Here is a 24,560-nt window from a genome sequence, read left to right as displayed (position 1 = left end):
GCTTTGGGCAAATGTCCACGCATGTAGGTGCACGGATGATTTATATCTGTTCTATCTTTCCGCTTCCTGCCATGTTTATAAGTGCACGAAATGACCCTCTACACGGAAGCACATCCGTGCCACTCGCCGCGTGTATCTGGCAAACCGGTTAGAAATGTGCCTCTGTCGCTAGGGCGTGCCGCACCTTTTTTTTTTTTTATTCTCAGCGTGCATTGCAGTACGTAGTGCCTAATGAAACAAATGAAGTGAAAGAGGAGGCGACACGCGGAAGCTTTCGCGCGCTATAATACAAGGCGCACACGCTCGGCACCCGCCTTTGTTTGTCCACACGTTTTGTGTCCCTCAATAATTTGTTTTAGTGGCGCTGCGCGCCAGGAAACTGCGCTGGAAAAATTGGTTCCGAAGGGTGGTGTTCCTACGAATCATGCAAAACAGTGCAGCAGTAACTAGGTCAGTTAGCGGGCCATCGTGTTCTTTTACTTCTTATTACTTTTCTTTGTATAGCATATTGACTCGTGAAACATGCATTCAGTTAATTTTTTTTTTCTTCAGGAAGTATGAAGCTCACTCTCAAGCATGTATCACTATTTGTGTAGGAACTTCTTGAGACGATGCCAAACGTTAAGAAAGAAAGTTTCTTTTTGTTTACATAGATTATCGATGGAAATAATTAGTATTTGATGTGTATCTTTTTGAATGTGGAAAAAGAGTTGTGGATGAACTGACGTGCACTCAATACTAGCGGTAAGACGCCCAACGCACAACGCAGAACACTCGCCCCGCACCGCATCCCGCATCCAAGGATTTTTCTCCCGCGGACTTGCTCGTTTGGTGATCCGCAGAACAATCGGTCAAGGTTCATGGATTGGTTGGTTGGTTTTGTGGGAAAGGAAATGGCGCAGTATCTGTCTCACATCTCGGTGGACACCTGAACCACGTCGTGAGGGAAGAGATGAAGGAGGGAATGAGAGAAGAAAGGAAGAAAGAGGTCGGTCCAGGAGCTAGTTTTCCCATTTTGAAGCTGCGAATAGTCAGTGGTAAGTGACAGCTTTCGCTACATGGAGGAAAAAAAAGTGAATTCCTCCATGGTTCGTTATGTAGGGACGCCTCCTCCGCCATCTACCGCCGGCTGCAGTCAACTCACGCTCCGATACGGCCGTACGGCAATGCATGCAGCATGAAGTTTCCAATGGTGTCACATGACTAGCGCAGCGAGAAACCGTAAGTAGCATGGGCATCGCTCCGCGCAGCGGGACGACGGCGCTTTTCACACAACACCACTGCACAAACATTCATTAAAGCTTGAGCAGGTCTTTCGCTATGTCCCCTGAGAGTATTTTTTTTTTACAGGCCCTCAACGTGCCTAACTTTGGAATAAAGATTCCACTTTATTTCACTCGATGGTAGATCACACGTGTGTTCACATCAGAAACGGCGGAACAAAGAATACTTACCGTTTGTTTTTATTTATGAGCGATCTCGCCTATCAGACGTGAGGTACCTGCACATGATGATACATCGAAGACTTTCGCAAAGCGAAGAAAGACGAGAACTCCGTTATATAGAAAACCTAGACTTAGACTCCCGGACTGAGAATACAAAAGTGAAAGCAGTGTTGTCCAAGCTGAGCTGTTCCATTCATTTTTCTTTTTGTAAATTTCATTTTTACACCATAAAACTGAGAATTCAGTGGCTCCCTCAAATAGCATATTGCTTCTGACAAAGTGACTCGCAGATAGTAGCTTATGTACACAGCAGCGCTCACTTCCGGCATTGCACCGGCGCCGCCTCCGTTCACCGCAGCCGGACCCGGAAAAGCTATATCTGGACGAACTACGATCCGGTTAGCGGAATAAGCGGATCTCGTTACGTTAGGCTGTTTGCTCGTTTCCCCATCGCGGTTACTGAACATCGATCCGCTATTTCTGCCTTGTTGCTGCCTCCGCTGATTCATTGCTTGTAGTTCAGCTGGCATTGTTGCAGAACTCGGTAACCACGGCACGCCTACTTGCCTTTGCGCGTGCGCGTGTCTGAACCTTTTCGGTGCTTGTTAGCTAAGATGGACAAAAAACAGTGGTAGGCAGGGCGTGTCCTCGTCGTGCTGCAGATAAAGCCGTTGGCACGTCCCCACTCTCTATCACTGAACTTCCGCCCATCTACGCGGTACTGTTTCGATTCAAGCGTCGTCCGGCAGTGCGCTTCCTCAGTAGAATTAAGCACAGTGCTTGCATAGCTTAAGCAGTTGTGTGTCCTGAAATAACGGGTTCTGCTTCCCTTCTTTATCTATATTTCTGTCTTTGTTTTTCCCTCTCTATTTCTTCTGTGTATTAATTTTTTTTTTGTACTATAATGTTTGTCGAAAAAGCGATCACTTTAGTACCAATGCTGAATGCTTGTTGTGGCATTTACTCTGTAATGCATGAGGGTTCTGAGATTAAATGAACAACTGGTCAACTCCATGCCTGTATGCAATTCTTTACCTCGCCCTGTGTAAGTCATAGTGTGCACCATTTCTGCCAAAGTTATCGCTTTCACGCTCGAAGACTTTATTCAGATTACTGTTCTATAAATTGAGCATAAATGAGTGTACTCATGGAATGTGCTCAATATCACATTAAGCAATGAGACATATGGAAAGCTTATACTATTGTTTAACATATCAGTGTGGCATGTGTGCTCAAAGGCGAGTTCTTGGGCGTCGCACACTTCCTGTGTGTGTTACTGGATCGGTTGCATGGCACTTTTCGCAGACCGCGCTCTCTCAAGGTGTGAAGTAAAACTAATCAAAGGTCCGAATTAGCGAACATTGTTTCTCCGCCGCAACGCCATAGAATGGACGTGCGTACGCAATAAAAATCAGCTCTGTCTCAGGAATCGTCCCACTAACGTAATGCATATATAGTGCATGACCCAGTAGACGGGATGAACGTGGTCAAGGGATGTTTGGCTATGTTGTGTCGCTAATTCTTCCCTGCTACTCCCCAGCGACACAGAAATATGACGCTGCGATCAAAAACTCAGCAGGACACAGTGTTGTGAATTTCACCGGTCTGATGTCTAAGTAAGTGCAAATCTGTCCGTTGTGCATTCTGCCGCAAAGGGGTTCTTCTGGCTAAAGCGTGTGCCTAGGAGCCGAATTAACTAAAAAAAAATAATATACTTTAAGGCTTCAATGTCCAATCTCATTTAAAAGCACATAGCATGCTTATATTCTTTCTTTTTTTTTTCAAGGCGTTTTGAGTTGGGTTGGGTTTTATGGCACATAGGCAGGTAAGGCCATCATGCGCAAAGCTCACTTTCCCAAGGCGTATTGAATTCGCAGTAGAAAAGCGCTACGGAGTGAACTCGGGGTCGAGACAAGCAGAAAAAAATAAAAGTGACACCAAGTGCATGTAAATGCAGTTTATTTTCAATTATGCCTTCCTAAAAAACAGTTACTCCAAAAGAAAATTTCGGCACACTATCTCTTCAGCAGTAGTTTCAGACACTAAAAAGGGACGTCCAACTTCCCGCATAGCGAGCACTTCATTGTGTTGCAAGCTAACACCGGGAACGAATATGCACATCGAAGAAAACACAGCAGAGAAATAAAAAAAAAAAAGTAAAGAAGGTAGAGGAGTTTGTAGCATCGTTACAAAGTGCGACTAATTTTGCTCAGCCGCGCTCAAGAAGCTTATCCTGTCAAGCACTGCTTAGCTCCACCGCTAAAACAGGAAGAAGAAACATCAGACAGCTATTCACGTTTGTTGTTATTGCAGCCTACCCGCTGTCTCTATCTTCACGGAGAGGTTTTTTGGCAGCGAACGGTAACGAGAAGACAAAAGGGAGCTTCACAAAGCTCTTTTCAAGCGGAAGATGTTTACAAAGTGAGAAACCAGTGCTTGCCTCTGCTGCGGCGTGCGTTCGGTCGTGGATAGAAAATCTGCATAAGTGTGCCAGAACCTCCTAACGGCACATTGAAGGGGAGTTCTGGCTTAGACATGGCTTCATAGGGCCAAACCCTGTGGGCATTTTGTCACCCATATGAAAGAAGTGCCGCATAAGGCGGGTTGTTTGCTTGAGTTTATCCTATTTGTGCACGAAAGTTGAGCCTGAACCGAGATATAAAGTATTCATTTGACTGAAGGACTGTTTTGGACTTCGCACTTGGTATTCTATTGAAGAATAGTTTAAATGAGAAAGTACACAGCACAGGGACGATTTTTCTTTAACTACGAAGTTCCTCTGGAACATGTACATCTTTCCTTTGTTTTCTTTTAGCAACGCTTTGTCGGTGCTAGCTAGTGATTACTCTCTGATTTAAATTTTTTTTTTAAACGAATGAACCTCGGCATCGACATACTGGACGAAGATTACCTGAAATGATGTCAGCAGTTCAGCTTCCAACTATATGACTTATCCGAAGGCTAGACTTTGTCAACAGTATAAAGAAATCAGAGTTGATATGTTATATATTACGCGCAGAGGAGACCGTGAAGTCATGCCTTACGAAACCCTTGTGTCCCTAGCGATCAAGGGGCTTTAAGAAGCTGAAAGGACATCTGCCGTAAACTTCTGTAGCCATAACACGGCTTGGGCAGTATTACAAAATGTATGAGCGGGGTTTTTACTGCGGGTAAGCCAGAGGTTCAAGAAAGAAAACAAATAGTGCTTCCGCAGTCAAGCCGAATATTGTTTTTTATCTCAGTCGTAACGAGAGTTTTGTTTGTAAGCTTTTATGATCATAAGAACTACAATCTTCATTCTGCGGAAGGTACGAAGAGAAAAAAAAAGATATTCGATCCCTAAAAACAACGGGCGTGGCGTTCAATGTAACGAGGGACCAGAATTTAAGTGAAAAAAATGGGAGATAAAACGCAAGTGAAGAAGGCTGTTGCTCGCATAGAACCAAATGTGTGCGTCCTAACTTCTTTTCCCCTCTGGATAAAAATAAGCGGAGAAAAACGATATGGGTGGGTGTGCTCGAGTTGTGCCGGGAAGAGTGGTCGCAAGGGAGCCGCTGCTGAAGTGAACTGCAAAACCCCAACTCGCTACACGTTTCCACAGAGAGTCCTTTTCCGAGTGCTGCTGTTCTATCGCGCCCAGGCGAAAGCCAGTCGAGGTGAGGGTGGATGAGAGTGCGAGTCTGGGTTCCAAGCCCCAACGAGGCTATAAAACCGCTCGGCGTCACGCGAGCCGCATTGAAATGGGAAATGGAAAGCAATCTTGGTAACACTAATGGCTCGCAGGAAAGGCGATCTTATGCCAGAGAGCGGGCATGGGACGAGAGGCTTGAAACTAAAGCCTCTCAAATGCTCCTCCTGGGCTCTGTACTTAGTCGTAGTTCCAGCACTACTACTTCACCATTACTTGCAGTAAAGAGGACCTCACACGAAGGTGCAGTCTTTCTTTTCTTACGCCTTTTTTTTTGTTTGGAACACCCAGGCGGGGATGCCATTTCAGGGAAGAGGAGAAGCTCCGGTGGGAAGCCGTAAGTCCTCATTAAATAAGGAAACGGGAAGGGGTGTGCTCTGTGGATGTGTACGGTCCCTGGAGGGGATTTGAAGCCATTCGTGCCATAATCACGGTTCAGGAACGAAAAGAACACAGACTTCTCCTCTGGGTTCTGGCTCTGTTTTGAAACGACGAGCTTAGGTCGAAACATCTGTTCTTTCTATTTCCCTGAGAGTTCAAAACACGAGAGGGACTTTGCACTAGTGTGTTTCACCGTGGTTTTTTTATATATAATGATTCATTGATTTGCGCCAAATCTTTCCACCATAAGCATCCATTTACTGCCGTAGATTTCTGGATTGAAAATATTGGGCCGATTCCACAGAAATTTACTTAATGCTCACGTAATAAGTGGGAGCAATTCGTAATGTGGGAGCGGTAGAGTCCAAGTTGAACTGAGCCATAGAGGAGAGGCAAAGTTTAACTGCAGAATGCGTATTCACCCTATTGAAAAAAAAAAAACTACAATTTTTCTGTTGTCACAAGAAATTTTCCAGTAGTGTTTTGGGATCCGATGACAGAAACCCTTGTTTTGACAACAGTTTTTTTTTTAGTATTCTGGGCTCTCCTGTCGTAACCCCAGAGCCATATTCGTCACAACGACAGAAATATTTGCAATACTACAGAAAAATCTTTCGTAACGATAGGACAAAATATTTTGTCGTATTTTCGGACTGGCAATGTCGCATTTTTCTACTGGGCTGCGTTTATCTCTTATTGAAGAAGCGGCAGTTGCTGCAGGGCGAAGGTGTATAAGCGCCAGGATACACTGAAAAGCATCGACTCCATATACGGACACATATCAGTTCGGGTAGAAAAGAAAGCAAAAAAAGTCAGAAAGAAAGTCAGGTAGTTTCAATGCCTTTAGCGAGGAAGATTTTCGTTAATTGCATCAACCTAACATAGGCCGAGAGCACAGGTCTGTGTGCATGACATGGATGTTGTCGGAAGTATACCGGACAACGATATGGAAGGTAGCTCGGTTCTCCATCATTGCAGGCACCCGGCGCTGGTAGAGAGTCAGTGACATTCACCAGCGCAGGTCGGACCGAATGTAGAGCCGGTTGTATGCGTTACGCCTGTCAGTTTTGGTTGTCTCATTCACTGAGCACGTTTGAGTTGTAATATCATACGGGCTTGCTCTTTTGCAACCATAGCTGTTTAGATTTTTTTCTGGTTTTAAGCGCTTTGAAGTTCCAGTGAATAAACTTGTGCCTGAGGCATATCGATAAGATATCCTGCTTGCGGTCTATCAGATATCCAGCGGAAATTCAAAAATTATCCGGCGGTCACTTCATGCTTAACTTTCTGACAGCTCGGAACATGACCCCTGGACATCTCTTGCACGTCGGCGCGGGACATGCAGCTCAAGATAAATTTTTCAGCGCACTGTATTGGGCTAGTTGGAAATAGTTCACCTTGAACCGGGGCAAAACAGACAAAGACAACTGCAGGTTTAATGGGAAACTCAGGAAATGAATAAACGCTCGAAAAATAATACTAAAGACAGAAAAACATCAAGGATTACTTTGCCGAGGAAACGCACCTGTCAAGGAAAGCTATCTCGTTTCCCTGTGAAGCAACAGACGGTTTTGCCACGCACGTGTCCGTGTTCTTAGCGATGCAATGCGCTTCGAAAATTTCCCTGCCTATCTGGTTACTCCTCTCCCATGCTGTCGACGTATTACCCAAGTCCGTCAAGCAAGGATAATCATTAAACCTTCATCTGTTAGTCAGCGCCTGTGTCGTCTTCTCTTTGGTTTTTCCTTTGTCTGTTTTGCGCTGGTCTTTAAGATGAACTGCATTTCTCTTTTATTAACCGTCCTGCGCCGCTCAAGAAACAATTTCCGGCAACATCGCCTCGCAATCCCCGATAATGTTCCAGATGCTCCATAAGAAGCAGCTGCTTGTTGGCCATAGTGTCTCTGGAAGAATAGCAACGCCGCAGTTCAGGAGCTGTCGTAAGCGGCTTCCACTTTCCGAACATTCCCGCAATTGAGTTGCCTCCCACTCACTCCCCGAAGAGTTCCGCTTGCGTGCGCTACTTGACGGGCTCGTGTAGCCAGCTGTATATGAGGGCCAAGAGCTACACGAAATCTGCCAGCCGGCAGAAGTTCATGGTGTTCCTACCGACGCCGCTACTAAAGCGATAGAACGCGCAAGGTTTACGCAATGAGCCCCAAGCGTGTGCGAGGAATAAAATAGAGCACAGCCCTCAAGTTTACGGCCCACGGCTAAGCGTATTTTTCCTTCATAGGCTCATTGTTCACCGCCTGCTTCAACGGTTCGCCTTGACCGGCCTCTCTCTAGGAGACAAGATGGGCACGGCGGCTGTGCGCTTGATCGAATGGAAAGTCAATAGGTTGTATAAAGGAAATGGGTGCTCTGTTCCAGGACTGCGAGAGTAACGGGCGGTACTCTTCTGCCACTCTAGGGCTAACGGATGGACTATCAGCTGGAGAGAGGGTTCTGCGTTGTCGTTACATACTCCATTTCACAGCAGGCAGCGGTAGAACAAAGTTTGCTCAATTTGTAATTCAAGATGAGCCGAACCAGGAGCGAGCCTTCTTGAGTAGTCGTTGGGGGGCGCTTTCAAAGACGACGGGGGCGCTTCGGTCGGCAAGGCGCTGCCCTTATCGCGGCTGTACAGACATGAGCGAAGCTTCGTGCGTAAATAAGGGTTCTAAAACGAGGAACGACCGCGCCTGAATTTATATGGCTATGTCCTTAAGAATTCTGGTGGTTGTGTGCGAGCGCCATACCCACTTGGCTGCAACACAAGAGAGAATTGTTTAGAGCATCTGGTTCGGAATTGTCTTTAACGACAGCTGGGACCTACAAGAAAGAAAGGTTTCCGTAGTTGAAGGAAGAAGCCATGAGCCACCGTCGTAGTTTACGATCTTTTCCGCCTCTCTTCCAAAGCATTGACGGCACGGTGCATGCAGAATCTTTGAGGTGCCTACTTAGGGACCTAGGGGGAAAATAAGCATATATCACAAAATGATTTGAACATCACGCTTATGTAGGGGTGCCCTTACGCTGCGCTGCTTTTGTTTAGCTGTGCAAAGAGAAAACCAACAATACTGTAAATTAGTGGATTACTTATACACCGGTCATGTCAACAGTTGGGCCCGGTGCCCAAACATCTAGTATAGTGTGGTGACGCCAATGATATCGTTCGTCTTTTTTGCATACAATCCAGAAATAAATCCTAGGTGAGGCGTCCGGCGAATTCACCTGATAAACAAGGAATTTTAGTACTGTTATTTGGCAGGAAAAATCTGGCATTCTGGTTCAAAATTACGGGCTCAACACAATTATATTGCAGTAAGGTCAAAGGACTTCATTTATTAGGGTCAATTTATATGCGTACAAATGATGAGAAGAACTGCATACGAAATCAGGAAAAGCAAGTATCAAAAAAGCCGGGCATAAATGCAGTTTTCAGGAAGAAGCTTTTTGGAGGCGCAATGATTATGAAGTGATTACTCAAATTTGGGAGTATCCAACTGTGCTGAGTTTCACTTAAAAAGCGCTGATGCATGCCTGGGATCAGGCACCAACACTGCAATTTATACATGGTAGAGGGGGATGCCGATGATAACGTAAAATATTAACTCCTGTCAGTAGTTTGCCCTTTCTGGAAGAAACCCACAGTCAAGGGCTCATGCTGCCGTGCGCCTAGCCCGGTCCATCAGCTTACGCTGGTCATCCAGGTCCAAGACGCGATTAGATTAGGGATGGGGGGAACTGCGGGGTTGAGATGGCACGCACAGATGATATGGTATCGGAAGGGGTATCCATTACAGTGTGAGCAAGTGTTAGGGTAGAGGGGGGGGGGGGGGGGGGGCGGAGGTAGTTTGTGCAGGAAGCTCCGACAAATGAATGTACTGGTTTGTAGGTGTTGTGAGCCGGCGGCCTTGTCTCTCGTGTGTCGCTTGAAGGATCGTGGATAACTATGCCTGCCCTGGTGTTGATCTTGATCTTGGAGCAAACTTGCGTGCGGGTTTGGACTGACTCCGGTGAGGGACCGTGGTCGGTGTCAGTTCCTGGTGCTTGCTTTGGTTGGGAATGTAACAGCGCCTGAACATTCACTTGGAGCTGACAAGCCCCTTACATCTATTACATTCTTAAAGTTTGCTTGGAATGCATGACTGACCACAGTTCTAATTAGTGACGCCAGAAGTACCGAAACAGCATAATGGCAACACACAGACTGCCCATCAGAACAAAGGAGGTGCAAAAATTTTGAGGGCGATTACGATTCATCCTGATGCGCAATTTGAGCGCAGCTCTTTAAGTGTTTCAGGCTCTGTCAGCTCCTTGTTTTGATCTGCTGGGTCGTCGGCACGTCTGGCCACGGTATTAGTACCATAGCAGTGTTAGTTGAACAAAACGGCGATGTACTATGCAAAACTCTCGAGATAGTGCATGTTAGTGTAGTAGCAGTATTAGTAGAAGACGAAAATGTGCGATGCACAGCACGAGACTGAGTTGCAGTTTAACACGGGGAATGATAGGCTGCGGCGTTAGCCAAGTGGTCTCAGTCCCTGTAGGCTCATTGTTTTGCTTTGTTGTGTCGTCGGCACGTCCAACGACGATATTAGTTACATAGTAGTATTAGTTGATGAGGACGAAGATGTGCCATGGACAGCGCGAGAGTGTGTTGCAGTTTAGCACGAGGAGTGATCAGCTGTGCTTTTAGCGGCATTAGCGGCGTTAGCGGTGTTAGCGGCGTTAGCGGCGTTAGCGGCGTTAGCGGCGTTAGCGGCGTTAGCGGTGTTAGCGGCGTTAGCGGCGTTAGCCTAGGGAGAGATGGATGTTTGTTCACCAACCAAGCCCAAGGCAATCAACGAGACGAAAAGCACTGTACTTGGGAGCAACTCTATTTGGTGAGAAGTGGCTGAGGGCAGAAAAAAATGAAATCACTCGCAATGCATATATGCGCGGAAACAGCTTCACTAGAAAGTCAGAGAGAGAGAGCTCAGGATAATTTGGCTTAATCTATACCTGCGAGAAAAATATACCCTAACGTTTAAAGTGTACCCTGGACTCATCGCCCAAAATAGGCGAAAAACCTGCAGTAAATTGCGACAGAAAATAGTCTCGCGCTAAAAGTTGCCGAAGCGGGAAAAAAGATTAGCCACTCAATCAGAAACCAGTGAGTCGAGAAAAAATAACAAGAAGAAAACTACACGTTTATAACTAGACGCGGCCGGAAGAATGACACTTATCGGTCAAACGTGTAAGCAGAGAAAAAAACATCCATAATGTGCTCAAACAGGAGGTGAGAAAGCAAATGAAATCCTTGTTGAGGGGGGGGGGGGGGGGGGGAATCTGCTTCAAGTAAAAAAACAAAATTGTAGTCAAGGCCGGATTACGCCGGCGCCTTCGCAGCTAAACACGACTGGTTATCAGAGCACACTCACAATGTCCGTCCATCCATGCGCACTGGACGATACCTCGACATGCATGTAAACAGGCGCGGTCGTGTGCAAACATTACCACATAGAAAAGGGGCAATCACACCCACATGCCCCATATCAAACGTGCAGAAACACTGATATCAGGATGGAAAATAAAACATTCCGGACCATAAATCTGTCGGCCCGCAGTGCAGACGCCGCCAGCTGCAACACGGCCCCAGGGTGCTTTCATGTACGACGAACGATGCCCCATTTCAAGCTATAGAAGACGTTTCCGTTTGCTATAAGATGGTCATTTTGAGTGCAGGAGACTCCACACAGACATCATGTATCGCCTTTCCGTTCTCTATACCTCCCCCCTCCCTCCTCGCCTCCCCCTCGCCCCCACCTACTTTTTTTTTTTTGCTCTCAACACTGTAGTCCTGTCAGTACTATGATTTTCCTGCCACCCTCTCTCTCCTCCCTCCTCCCAGGGTCGACCGTTTTGCGCAGCCTCATTTACGCGGAGTCGAATTGCGGTGTATCTGCGTCCCGCAGGAAGCTGCGGCACTCCTAACGCAACATACAAAGCGTGACAATTTATTTTTTTGCTATCACCTTGGCTCATAGCTTGATTTCTACTTTATTTCTTAACATGCATACATTCTCTACTCCGTCCCTTGCATCCTTAACGAATAGAAGAACATGGAACGTTTATTAACCAAGCCTTTGTGATATTCATTTACCAATCTAATATAGAGTGCCTGTATGTGACAAATTTCGTTTAGAGGAACAGAAAAAACTAATTTACGCTGGTGAATATCAGTGAATTATTGCGCTATAATGTAAAAGGATGCTCTCTCGAGCATAACGAAGAATTTTTAAGCTCGAAAATGATAGAAAATGAAGAAAAGGTATGGCAGCCAGTTGTTGTTCTTATAACATACCTTCGAAGGCGTCTTGAACTAATTATTGGGGATCTGTGAAGTACACTACGCTATTGTCGACTTCCACTCAGTGATCACGGAGCACACAATTCTCTTGAAGGCTTCGTCAAAGTAATGAGTTCGAATCCAGTGACGAAAAAATTATTACACTTTGAAAGAAACCATTTTTGCCAAATTTCTGCCAGTTTGAGGCCACCGGGACACAAGACCTCCTGACGAGCATTTAAACAGGTACCTCCTGCTTCCTCGGTCTACTGCCGAGGGGGGTGGGAGAATGCCATTTCTTTTGGACAGTAAAGGCTATTTGCTCCCCCTGCCAAATTTTTGCGAACGAACATCAAAAGAGGTGCAAAATATGCAAAAATAATAATTTTAATGTTAAAAGTACTTACGGAGTTGTACCCCATTTTTGTGTCAATAGAGTTTTGCAATTTGTTTAAATCTTACTTTTCGTTTTTTTTTTCTTTGCGTGCCGTCAACGCATTCCCACTCAAGCACGCCGAATTCGGATTCTAGTGGGGGCTACACCGCCATCTCTTCAGGCCGAACACAGCGCGTTTTCTAGAGCTTCCCCTAGTGAAGAGTTCTTTGTGATGAGTCCAGTAATCACATTTGTTTTCCATATGGCTCATGTGTCAATATAAAGCATACGAACTCAATATGAACAATGCAGGCAGCGCAATTGGAAGCATACGGACTTCATATGACGCCATCCAAACATTCAGAAATTATATTGAAACTATACGGAATGCATGCAAAAATTCATTTTGAAAGCATATAGAAAACAAATTTTTATTTAGTTTTTTCACATAGCATGGACTCCATATTCCCATAATTCTATATGAGCAGCTCATATGGAGCGTTTATTCTGGATCACTCGTGGAAGATCATAAAGCATTTACAGTTCATGAGCCGACATTTAATGTGGAGTTGTACACTCCAAAAACACAAAGCCCCACATCCAGTCACTTCCACGCGAGTGACTATGAAAAGGCGTAAAATCTACTATTCCCATCCTACTGCGTCAGGAGAAAACCTTCCCGGAGACACTCGGCTCAGCAGGCATGCCGACAAAGATAGATACTCGAAACCTTCCCGTCTCCAGTTCTAAGAGACATAGGCATCTTCCTACCGCACGACTTGCAAATTTAGAGGCACTTGCACGTAGCACTTAAGTTACGCACAAGAAATTGCCTATTCGGAATTTTCTTTCTTTCTTCTGGTTAGAAAATTCCTGAAGGACAAGGGCGTACGAGGTCTGTTAGAAAAGTATCCGACTTTATTTTTTTTGCGAACACCTGATGGATATCAGACAAGCGCGCTTGCGTCAGGCGACCTTGAACCTTCATGCGCATGCATGAATTTTTTCCCGCTTGCCGATAGCGTCACTCGTTGGGAAGCAGCGTTTGAGTGAGGCAGTGTGCAGTGCTCTCGTCGGTTTTTTATTGCAAGGAAAATGGCGGAGTGAAAGGAGCAGCGCTACTGCAACAAATTTTGCCATAAACTTGGCGACAGCCGATTAGAAACCATTCGAAATATTCAGACGGCTTTCGGTGAAGATGCTATGAGCAGCACACAGTTTAAGCAGTGTTACAATTGTTTTAAAGATGGCCGCACATCGGTGGAGAACGAGTCACGCTTCAATCGGCCATCAACATGCCAAAATGACCAGGTCATTGCCGAACTGAACACTATGGTGATGCGGGACTATCGCGTGACTATCCGAGAAATTGAGGAAGAGGTGGACATGAGCAATTTCTCCGCACATTCCATTATCACCGAAGATTTGGCCATGGAGAGAGTTGCGGCGAAATTCGTGCCGAAGCTGCTCACGGTGGAGCAAAAGCAGCTTCGTGTGGAAGTCTCACAGGACATGCTGGATTCCGCAAACAGTGACCCCAACTTCATCAACATCATAATCACTAGTGACGAGTCTTGGGTGTGCAGGTACGACCCGGAAACCAGATCCCAGTCGTCAGAGTGGAAGCATTCCACGTCACCAAGACTTAAGAAGGCCCGCCAATTGCGCAGCAATGTGAAAGTGATGCTGACTGCTTTCTTTGACACCCTCTGTGTGGCAGACCACGAGTACGCACTCTACAGGGTCAAACAGTGACCAAAGAGTACTACAGGGATGTCCTCCGTTGCCTACGTGATGCTGTGCGGCGCAAGAACACGGAGTTGAGGTCAACAGGAAATTGGCGCACCCATCGCGCTAATGCTCCTGCACATTCCTCGCACTCGAATCAGATTTTTTAGTGAAAAACCAGACTCCTGTAGTTCAACAGACTCCTTACTGTCCTGATATGGCCCCTGCGATTTCTGGCTGGTTCCCAAAATCAAAAGGCCATTGAAAGGAGCGCGATTTCAGACAAGGAAGAACATTATGGCTGCAACGACAGCTGAGCTAAACTCCATTCCGAAAAGGGCCTTTTCGGAATACTTCCCACAATGGCAGCACCGCTGGGAGAAGTGTGTGGAGTCCCAAGTAGACTACTTTAAAGATGACTAGGGGTTGCAACGCTCCAGTTATGCAAGTTTTTTTTCAACGGCCAAAGGTCGGATACTTTTCTAACAGACCTCGTAAGTCAAGAAACACGTGTATCTGAACGCATTTCATAGTTTTACTTTTCTTATTCTTTATTTCATCTCTTTTTATGCTATAACAATCCACGCAAAGGGCTTGCCAGTGCTTTCAAGACGTCTTTAATGTGAGCACTATTCCTCGTGGCTTAACGGCGGCCTTCGCACTGAAGCAGCGAGTAGCCCACAACAGCATACACGTGCTTAATCCCTTACGATCGGTGACTGGCACGTGTAGCGCTTATGGAATGGGCGGACTGCGGGAACGAGAGGGAAAGCAGTGGGGAGGGGGGTGTTATCTTTGAAAGCACTCACGTTCTTTAATGTCGTTCCACCAGACGAGTTGAGTGTAATGTTTGGTGGCGGAGGAGGGGGGGGGGGGGGGGGGGAGGGGGTGAGTACTGCAGCTTCTGTGTTGGCTGCGAGTGGCAGGAAACTGAAGCTTCTTTATTAACGGCTCATGACGAGAGCTTTACCTCTCCACGTCTCTGCCCTAATCTTGTTGACATAAACCGCACAATTACAGCGGAGCCCACAAGAACAATTAAACATTAAGGACTAAATTAAAGCAAGCTTTAAAGAATAAAATACTAATGGCTTACTTTCTGTTTAAATATAACCATGACGGGATAGTTCGCTATAAAAAATTTAATTTTCTCATTCCTGTTCGCTTTAGAAGTAGGGCACTTTTCGATGCAGTGTGTTAAGAAATGAAACGCAATATGGCGTTACGGCATAGAATACGTCTGGGCACATCAAACAAATATTCGAGCGTAGAGCTAGGACTAACGTGCGTTTATCACCAAATAGTTGAGCTGCATGTCAGATCACCCGACAGTCAAAGCTGATTCGCAGGTTCTATCTTGAAGCGAAGGCCATTTCGAGCTGCTCGAAGCAATAATATAAGCGAACACTGTTGCAACATTACATCTGTATAAAATAGGAGCAATTTCTTGGCGTTCGGGCTTTTTCTATCTCAGCTACCACGGCATCGCGTTGAACATCTCTGTTTTCTCGCGTATCCCCTACCTTACTACGCACCCCCCCCCCCCCCCCTCCTCTTTCGCTTCCAATATGGTGAATTGCTAGGGAAGGAGACTAAAACCTGACCAACCGTTTTGTCTTCCGTAGAAACTAAGGCTCAACGGGCTTAATTGCAGGATACTGTTGACGCGCAGTCCAAGACTTGTTCAAGACAGCCGAAAAAGCTCGCATTCGTAATGTTCGTCGTCTATGGTTTCCTGCTAACCCGAAAAAGGATTAGTGTATCATTCGCATTTGCATAAAAGTGCGCGTAAAGATGGCAGCGGGTGAGTTTGAAAGAGCAATACTGTACTTTAGCTAAAGTGATGTCAGACTCGCCGACTGAAAACCGCGAAGAGTCAACGCATATAAAATCGTGTGGACCCTCCTCGTTTCCCCATCACTGTCATCTCGAAGGCTTGGCAAGTTTGATGCTGCCAAGTGCCTCTGGATCTAGGACAGGCATCCGCTAGAAAATTTAGGCGCACTCGAAAAGAGTAGTGCTTTTCTCGTCGCAGCTCTCGGAAAAGAATGTAGCGACCCCGCTGCATGCAAGTAAATGGATCATCGTAGGTTTCCAAAGAGGCATCCAAAGTGATATATTGTGTCCTTCAGCGAGTGCTCCGCTATATCGTTGATGCTGCGCCTCGGCTGGAGTCTGGCACTGCCGACGCGTTTGTACACAGGAAGGGGGCGGGCCAATCTTTTTTTTCTTGGTTTCCCAATATATTTTGGCCCCATCCTCGGTGGAAACCTCATGCATCTTTTATCTCTTTCCTATAGCGTTTCTTTTCCTCATGACTGCATGTAGTAATCTCTTGTCTGACCTCTATATATCGAGGACGTAGAATGTACGGTATGCAGGAAATGTTATTGCTGCTTCACAGGCCTCACTGCGGGGACGCACGACGAAGATGAATGCCCCTTGCGTCAAAATGCGAGTCTTCAAAATTGGCTGGTTGAAGTGAGTGTCATAATAAAAAAATTTCATTCCTTTCGGGGCTACTCTTGAACATAACGCCAAACCGTCGTTTTTTTTTTGTTGTTTTTTTTTGTCCAGTCAGACTGACTTATTTAAAAAAACTGTCGTTGGGTAAAACACTATGGGAAGGGGTCATTCTGCAGCGCAAGTAACAGTTAGAACGAAGTATACATTGATAACTATTTTTAATTAGCAAAAAAGTCATGTAATACCACCATAAATTTTAGTACCCGACATAAGCAGACTTAACGTGAGAAATGAGAACAACAGAAAACAATCCAGTAATTGCGAATGCATTAATGAAACAGATCAGGCGCACCATTCATGCGTCAAAGAACGCGAATGTCACCGTACATTCGAAATTTATGAAGACTAATCGTTCTTAAAAATTTTGTCTTTCGACGTAATGACAGCTTTTAATTTACTCGGACATTCTTAGCGCCTAGCTTTGTGTCATACTTTCCGAGATGTTCTGTATTGCAAAAGGACATTCCACCTTGGAAAACATATGCTGCACAAGTCTGAATTCTGCCACCAATTGTACACAACTAATTAAGCTGCTTCATAGTATGCCGAACCGATGATTTTACTTGCATTGCCCAAGACAGTAAGTCGACGTCCCAATTAAAAAAAAAAAAAACAGAACGTGCTATTCCACATTATCCTGCTTCACAGCGATTTAAAATAAAGCTATTATTCCTGAGCACAAACCCAGGGACATGCGATACACGGCGCTGCTTGTGTGAAGGTTCTTTCCTAGTGCTTGTCTCTTCTTTTTCCCTAGTGAACCACTTCCCAGCGAATGTAAAAAGCTGCAGTGTAAACAGCGCCCATAACATACGGCCGCTCCTGCAGTTGGTCCTGTAAAGAGTGCTTTGCCACAGCAAGCACCATAATCAGGAGAAGCTACAATTGCGTTGCAGGAGCAGCGTGGCACTTAAAAAGTTTTAATGCGAAGCATTACTAGTGCCGTCAGAAGAAAAGCTGCCAGCGTGCGTGCGTGCGTGCGTGCGTGCGTGCGTGCGTGCGTGCGTGCGTGCGTGCGTGCGTGCGTGCGTGTGTACTCGCAGATGGCAAAAATATCTCAGCGGTGGCAGGAATAAATAAGGCGCTAAAGTGACGTCATCAAGCAGCTCTATGACGCAAACTGCACGCCAAGCACCACCACTTCAGGTAATCCTGTACATGTCATTCGTCTGTACTGTATATACTCCCCACTGGCTGATCTCAATGTGGCGCCAGTTTTACTGACATATGTACCAAAATTGTTACGTAGCTGTTTGTCGTATAGCATTCCGGGTGGTGTCATGCGATTTCTCTTTGCATATAGGCTACATGTGCTAGTCCAGTTGGAGGCAAGCTTGCTACAGGGATTCGAACCGGTGACTTATGTACCGTCAGTTGTATGCTTTCTCAGGCTTTCATATCAAAATTTCGATGCGACCATTCGTCGTACAGCGTTCCAGGTGGTGTCTTACAGTGGACGCCCCCCGGAACGTTGTTCGGTTCAGCGGCTTTTATAAACTCGTAGACAGGAGCTTTAATTCATGTACAAACGTTACACGCAAACAATGCAGGCAGGGACAGAAATGCCTTCGCATTCCCAAACGTAAGCAATTTAAAGTCTCTCAGTTGAATCGATCTGGCTTTGGCGATGGGCGACGAAATAGAAATATATGCTAAGACTTTAAAAGGAATATAAAGAAGATTGCCTCAGCCCGCCAGACTGCGTATAGCACGCTTAAATTATAATATACAGAAAGTCTACATCTGAGCCCACATAAATTTTCGAGGAAAAAGTTTAACAAATAATAAGAAAACTTAAAAATTCTGCTCTTCTCAGCTACACGACAACCCAGGAGACGGGCGCAGTGGGGGATCTTATTATGTAATAGATCCCTGGGGTAAATAAAATGCTTCGATTCGCTACTTTACAAGCAGGTGTTGGGCATTTCGTTTTGTATTTTTATGAAAAATAGAGAAATATTTATTGGTGTTTGCTTCAAAAACGTAATTTTCAGTTTTTTTTTCGGCCAATATTGTTTCTCAACGTAAAATAGCCGTTTTTTTTTTCCCCCTGAAATGTGGACACCCTTGCGCAGTCAGAATACGTGTATAGTTTTCCTTGCCTACTTTGCTAGCTAGAACAGTTTATGTAAAACTAATAAGCGCATAAATGGTATTGATTGCAATGGAAGTGATTGCAATGTGAAACATAACATCCGTAAAAAAAGAAAAAAACTGCAGAGGACACTTAAGCTCTACGTTAAGGGTATGACGCTATAGCGTTAATAGTTAATAGGTTAAGGTTTATTTACGCCATCTGAGAGGAAATGGCCATCTGAGATAATAAATTTGTAAATTGAGGGTTTAAATTCTTGAAGCCACATACGTATCAGTGACTATGATGCACCACTTGGATGAACATTGCGGAATAAATAACATCATTTGGGTACCCTGCGCTGGCAATGCACAGCACACATAAGTTCTTGTGTTTCGCCTCCTTCTAGATACGGACGACGTGGCCAGGATCAAACCCGCTATGGTGGAATCACCAGTCAAAGTCACTAAGCCATCACGGTGGGTTGTGGAAACAGGTGAGCCAAAGACGTGTTCCATGTGTCCTTTGAAAGAGAAAAATACACCATGAGACAAAATGATGAAGGCTCTGACAACTGAAGCCCTCGCAAGAACAGAAAAAAAAAAAGCTGGCCGGTCCCGCTCTTTCCTGGGCGTTCGCCTCGTTGCGACTCTTTTGTGATCAAAGCGCGCTTATTATGCATTGTGCGACATAAAGAATTCCGTGTGCCCGAACAAGCGGCCGTCGCGGCCGAAATTCCGAAGCAACAGTGCCGCGCCAACAAAGAAGCGAAAGCGGCCGGTGACGACGATGCGCCGCGTTCATTAATCATCATTAGCCTCCCCCGTGATTGGACCGAAATCCACCCACTCGCTTTTCCTGCGTCGCTGCCTCACCCCGAACGTAATCTTAGCGTTAGTTCGGCGCTTTTTCATTCTGCTGTGTTTTTACCCGTCATATTTTCAATCAGGCTTTGTTTTAAGCCTGTGCATGTAAGCGAATACTTAGAGTCGGATGTATATTTTATTTCTAAAAATACGTTTCCTTTTTCCGTTTCCTTTTTCTTTTGTCTCTCGAAAGGACAAAAGACGAAACTATGCCAATGCCACGACAATCGAACTTTTGATCGAAGAACAGACTGCTGGCGAGTTCGACAGCAGCGAACTCTTGCCAAGTTTCACGCCATTTTTTCACTTTTTCCTCTTTTCGCCCTACTTTCATCTTTCACTTTATTTTTATTCTGCCTTCAGTTCTATCTCTACATCGTCCCTTGCAAACGATACGAAAGTCGTGCTATCAGCACTCAATGATTGTTTCATAGAGAAAAGCGTTTCTGCGAGCACTCGATAGATGGCGGTACAGATCTCGCGGCAGGTAACAGAAGGGCGTGCAGGCTTCCGCTGGCGGATATTTGTGTCAGCAACGATTTTAGTTTGTTTTCTATTCTTCTTTTAGAGCACCGAATTTTTGAGAAGCTTCCTCCTCGCTCTCTGAAGACCTTAGCACAATGTTTTAACGTCGCACGTTCACCCTCTCCCTTTTTTTTCATTATTGCAAAAATTTCCCGTTCAGCATCTAATGTGGTGCCTCCTGCCCTCTGGTCTAGAGCCGAGGGGAGGGGGGGGGGGGGGGGGGAATACGTTTCTTGGTCAATAAAAGTTCTTTCCTCCCCCTCCAGGTTTTGCTCGTTACTAGCTCTTAGTTGAAGCCACAAGTTCAGTTTATACTAACGAAGCATACGTTCCAGAATCGAGAAAAGGAAAAAGACTTACTTGATCACCGGGGGCGGAGGATGATGATGGAAAGAGGGGTGGAGTGGAGTGGAGTGGAGGCTGTGTTGCTCTTCAGGAAATATGCGCCATAAAAGAGCTAAAAATTTGTTCCAAGCCTGTGAGGACACTGTTCTGTTAGGCGCTCTTTACAGCAAGACACGATCGAGCAAAGCGAGCGGCAGTACCTGAGTAGGCAGCCGAAAGAGGCGTTCAGTCAGACCAATCATTATGAAATCTTATTACCCTCTTTCCTCAGCCATTTTTTTTTTCTAACCCATGAACTCAGGACGAACCGAACCGAGCTCACACCTACAATGTTATCATCAGCATAATCATCATCTGCAGCAGCAGCAGCCTGACTACGCACACTGCAGGGCAAAGGCCTCTCCCATGTCTCTCCAATTAATCCCGTCCTTCGCCAGCTGAGGCCAACCGTGTCCCCGCAAACTTCTTTAATCTCATCCGCCCACCTAACTTTCTGCCGTTCCCTGCTACGTTTGCTTCCTCTTGGAATCCACTCCGTTACCCTTAAGGACCAGCGGTTATCATGCCTTCGCGTTACATGCCCTGCCCAAGCCCACTTCTTCCTCTTGATTTCAACTAGGATGTGGTTAACGCGTGTTTGTTCTCTCAGCCACTCCGCCCGCTTCCGATCTCTTAACGTTACACCTATCATTTTTCTTTCCATAGCTCGCTGCGTGTTCCTTAAGCGGAACCCTCCTTGTTAGCCTCCACGTTTCTGCCCCATAGGTGAGTACCGGTAAGATACAGCTGCTGTTGAACGCTGAAGAAATGAGTAATGGTTAATGACTGCGTCTCAAGACTTTGAGCCATCTGTTGTGCGGCTGTCCAGTCGTTTAGTTTGCCGCCTCCGAGGCGATACTCGTGCGGAGCCTGCCGACCGGCAGCCGGGGCGACCCTTCAATACATCTCCTTCACGTTCCATTTATCCAAACAGCTGCTTCCGAAGCGGCGCCAGAGATGCCGGCGGGAACGGTTACGAACAGGCAGTAGCAGCGCGCTGGGCATTACGGAGGCACCGGTAGAGAGCGTGCATAGAAAGCATTGGACGTTCGCTGTAGCGGGAATGAGAGTTGTTGGAATTTGCTGTCTTTAATGCGCACTTTTGCAATCCTTGTGCAAACCGCGATCAAGCTCGTTCTTCACTTACCGGAAGTGAATGAAGTCGCGGCTAGCTCCTTGATGGCAGCTGCCAACGCGTAACCTAAGAGGAGGGTAAGAATAAAGGGCGTACTGCGGTAGCAATCCGAGTTACCCGGCCGCAGTCGGGATTAAGAAAAAAGAAGAATACTCGACGAAAAGGGCCGACCCAATTGTTCGCAACCTTTATTTTACTTTTTACCGCTATATATCGCGCAAGACCTGCCTACTCGGTCGGGCCTCTTGATTCCTTTCCGCTGAAGTTTCTGCCCCAGCGGAGTGTCTGCCGACTTCATTCCTCACCGGAGATAACAGTTCGGAAGAAAGATGGACACAAAGAGGGCCTGACCAGAAGCGCCAACCGGCCCTCTCAGAGAGGTCTATAGTTTTACCTTTCCGCCCACGTCTTTCCAGCTCGTTTATCTTTTTACTTTCTTTTTAACCTTCCAGGATTTGTTCGCCGTCTTTACCGTTTGGCGCCGATAGCCCACGCACACTTTTTTCTGCCTTGGCGTGCCTTTCCTTTCTCTGTTTCGTAAGTGTTACGTTTCATTTCCGAACCGCGGCTGAAGGTCGTGGTTCGAGAAGGAATATTGAAAGGGGCGGAGGGAGGAATCGGAGCAATATCCCCATCGTTTTTCTCACCGTTTGTCTTGCGCATGTCCAAAATGTTCTCGTAAATATAAGCAAAAGCAAAATAACAGCAGCCTTCCCAAAAAGTTACTCGAAGTGGCTACCGTAGGGAGCCGCTCAGAACCGAAACGATGATCCCCACTCATTCCATTTCTTTTCCTTTCGATCGCCTTCGAGCTGCAATTCTCTTTCTCAACAGTTCTATCACTGTCGAATCTGCACTATATTAATGACAGGAAAGATCGCAAGCATAGAGGGAATAAGAAAAGGTGTATTTGAGTCTTCATTCAGAATTGCATAAAGCTAGGCGATGACTCTTTCTCGGTAAAAGATCGCAGGCAGCTGCAGCTGGAAAGAGCTCTGAAAGTAAAGCACGCGCACATCTGTAAAAGAAAAAGACATTATCTCAAAGACATCAGACATAAAAGACGTAAGAAGTTTGCGTAAGAGAAAACCGATGCCAGCGAAATTTACCTCAGCGGCTTCTCTTCCTTCTTCCTGGCTATGAGCTTTAATGATCGCCGACAATTTTTTTTTCGTTGTTTCTTTTTTTTTTCGCCATCTCAGCCCGTTTTTTTATCCCCCGAGTCCCATTTTTCCGCTCCCCGTTCCGGCGTGGCTGGTCGTTTAATTACCGAACCAGCGGCAGAAAGGATTCTGTGCCACCACTGCTCCCCTTGCTTATCGAAAATGGCATGGATTGAGAACTATATATAAAGAGACTCAAGATGGTAAGGAGTGGCGAGAGAGGCGTGATGGCCAGGAGTGGAGGCGGCGGAGGTTCGGGTTCATTTATTATAAGTATAGTTTCAGTTTCCCACCCTCCGCCTCTGAAGAATATTACGAGGCGCCTTTCAATGCTGTGCTGACGCCGCTGTGTGGTACCAGTACGAAAACAAAAAAGAGCAAAGCGCTGGGGCAGCTTATGAGTATCGAACGTTAGCAATATCGAACGAATATTGCGTCATTAGCCATCTCGCTATGTCCGGTACAAATGTTTCGTTTTATCCGGATATCTACTTTTTTATGCCAACGTATACAGCGCAAGGAAGCATGTGGTGGTGGAAAACATTTGGTCTCGAAATATACATGGGCGCCTACAGGAGCTCCCGTGAGAGAAGGAAAACAAAATAGTATATCCTATACTGCCCAGGGAAGTGCCATTAATTTTAGGGGGTAGCCCAGGTGCGCAAAATGTTGCATGAGGTTTAAAAAAAGGGGGCGCTAATTCGGCGCTACATTTACGTTGTGAACTCATTCCTACATAGGGCCACTGTGCGCCCTTGTACATCACCAGAGACATGTAAGCCTGAACAGGAATTGCATGCTTATGGAAGGCAGCGGGGTCAATGCCCCAGAGGTAAATGCCGATGGTAAATGCATGCCCAGGTTGGCCTGCAGAAGCGTGGTGGGTCGTGGAATCTCGATGTGGTGGCAACGGACGCCTTCCTACGGGCGAAGGAGCGGGGAGGGATGTCCGTTGAAGGTGTCGGAAATTTACGCGACACCTGAGGCCTGTTCTGCCTCTTGACGCATTGTGCTTGGCCTTCGGGTTGGAGTGCAGGCTTTAGAAGACCTGATGCCATGTCGGACGACGCCGGCATTCTAGGGTGTCGAGCCCGTTCGGACGGCGCAGGTGAACGGAGCAGACTTCCGTCGGATCCACAGAATGCGCAGGGCACAGTCGATGGCAGAGTTCTGCCCCGCACCTCTGGGGAAGAGACCCCGCTGTGCTCTGAGCGTGAAGGTAGTGATTCTCTCATCCCCACGGCACCTCCCCACTCCGGTCGGAGCGGGAAGATCCTTCCTTCCCAGGCGCACGCCGCTGAGTGGCCAGTTCTGACTGGGAGTGGCGGAGTAGACCTTGTGAGGTGGTGGGCCCTGGGTTCAACGCATTGCCGTATTTTTTTTTTTTAGACTAAGAGACACATTATACGGTCAGTTCCGCACGTACGACACTCAGACGCCTGCAAACAAAGGCAATTCTTAGCCCCTATCGTTTATGTCTAATCACAGACGGTGAATATGACCCTGCATGCATGCACTGCGGTGACGGCAGGCACGCCACCCAAAACCATATTTTATGGAAATGCGCTAGCAAACCCACTCCGACGACACTTTTTTCAGCTCCCTAAGCGGAGGAGTGGGACAGGCTCTTGGCCAGTTCAAGGAAAACAAACTAACTGGCCCTCATCACGCGAGCTCATGAGGTCGCCCCCGACTGCAGGCCACCCTGGACTCGCCCCATCCCCAACTAATCCCTTCCATTTTGCGGCAATAAAGTTGTAACCACCACCACCAGTCAGTTTCGCCTTCCCTGCGTCCTTTTCCCCGCGTCCTTTTCCCCGTGTACCCGCACACATTCGCTCGTCCTTTCGTCCGCGTACAGACTACGATAACTGCGATGTTGCTACGTTAAGACTCCGTCTTAGTGCGACAGCATTAGAGTCTGGCGTGGCAGCGGCCTCATTTACTGTATTC

The sequence above is a fragment of the Amblyomma mixtum genome, chromosome 8 (assembly GCF_055824585.1).
Source record: "Amblyomma mixtum isolate Tamu chromosome 8, ASM5582458v1, whole genome shotgun sequence".
Taxonomy (NCBI): Eukaryota; Metazoa; Arthropoda; class Arachnida; order Ixodida; family Ixodidae; genus Amblyomma; species Amblyomma mixtum.
This window is presented reverse-complemented; position numbering follows the sequence as displayed.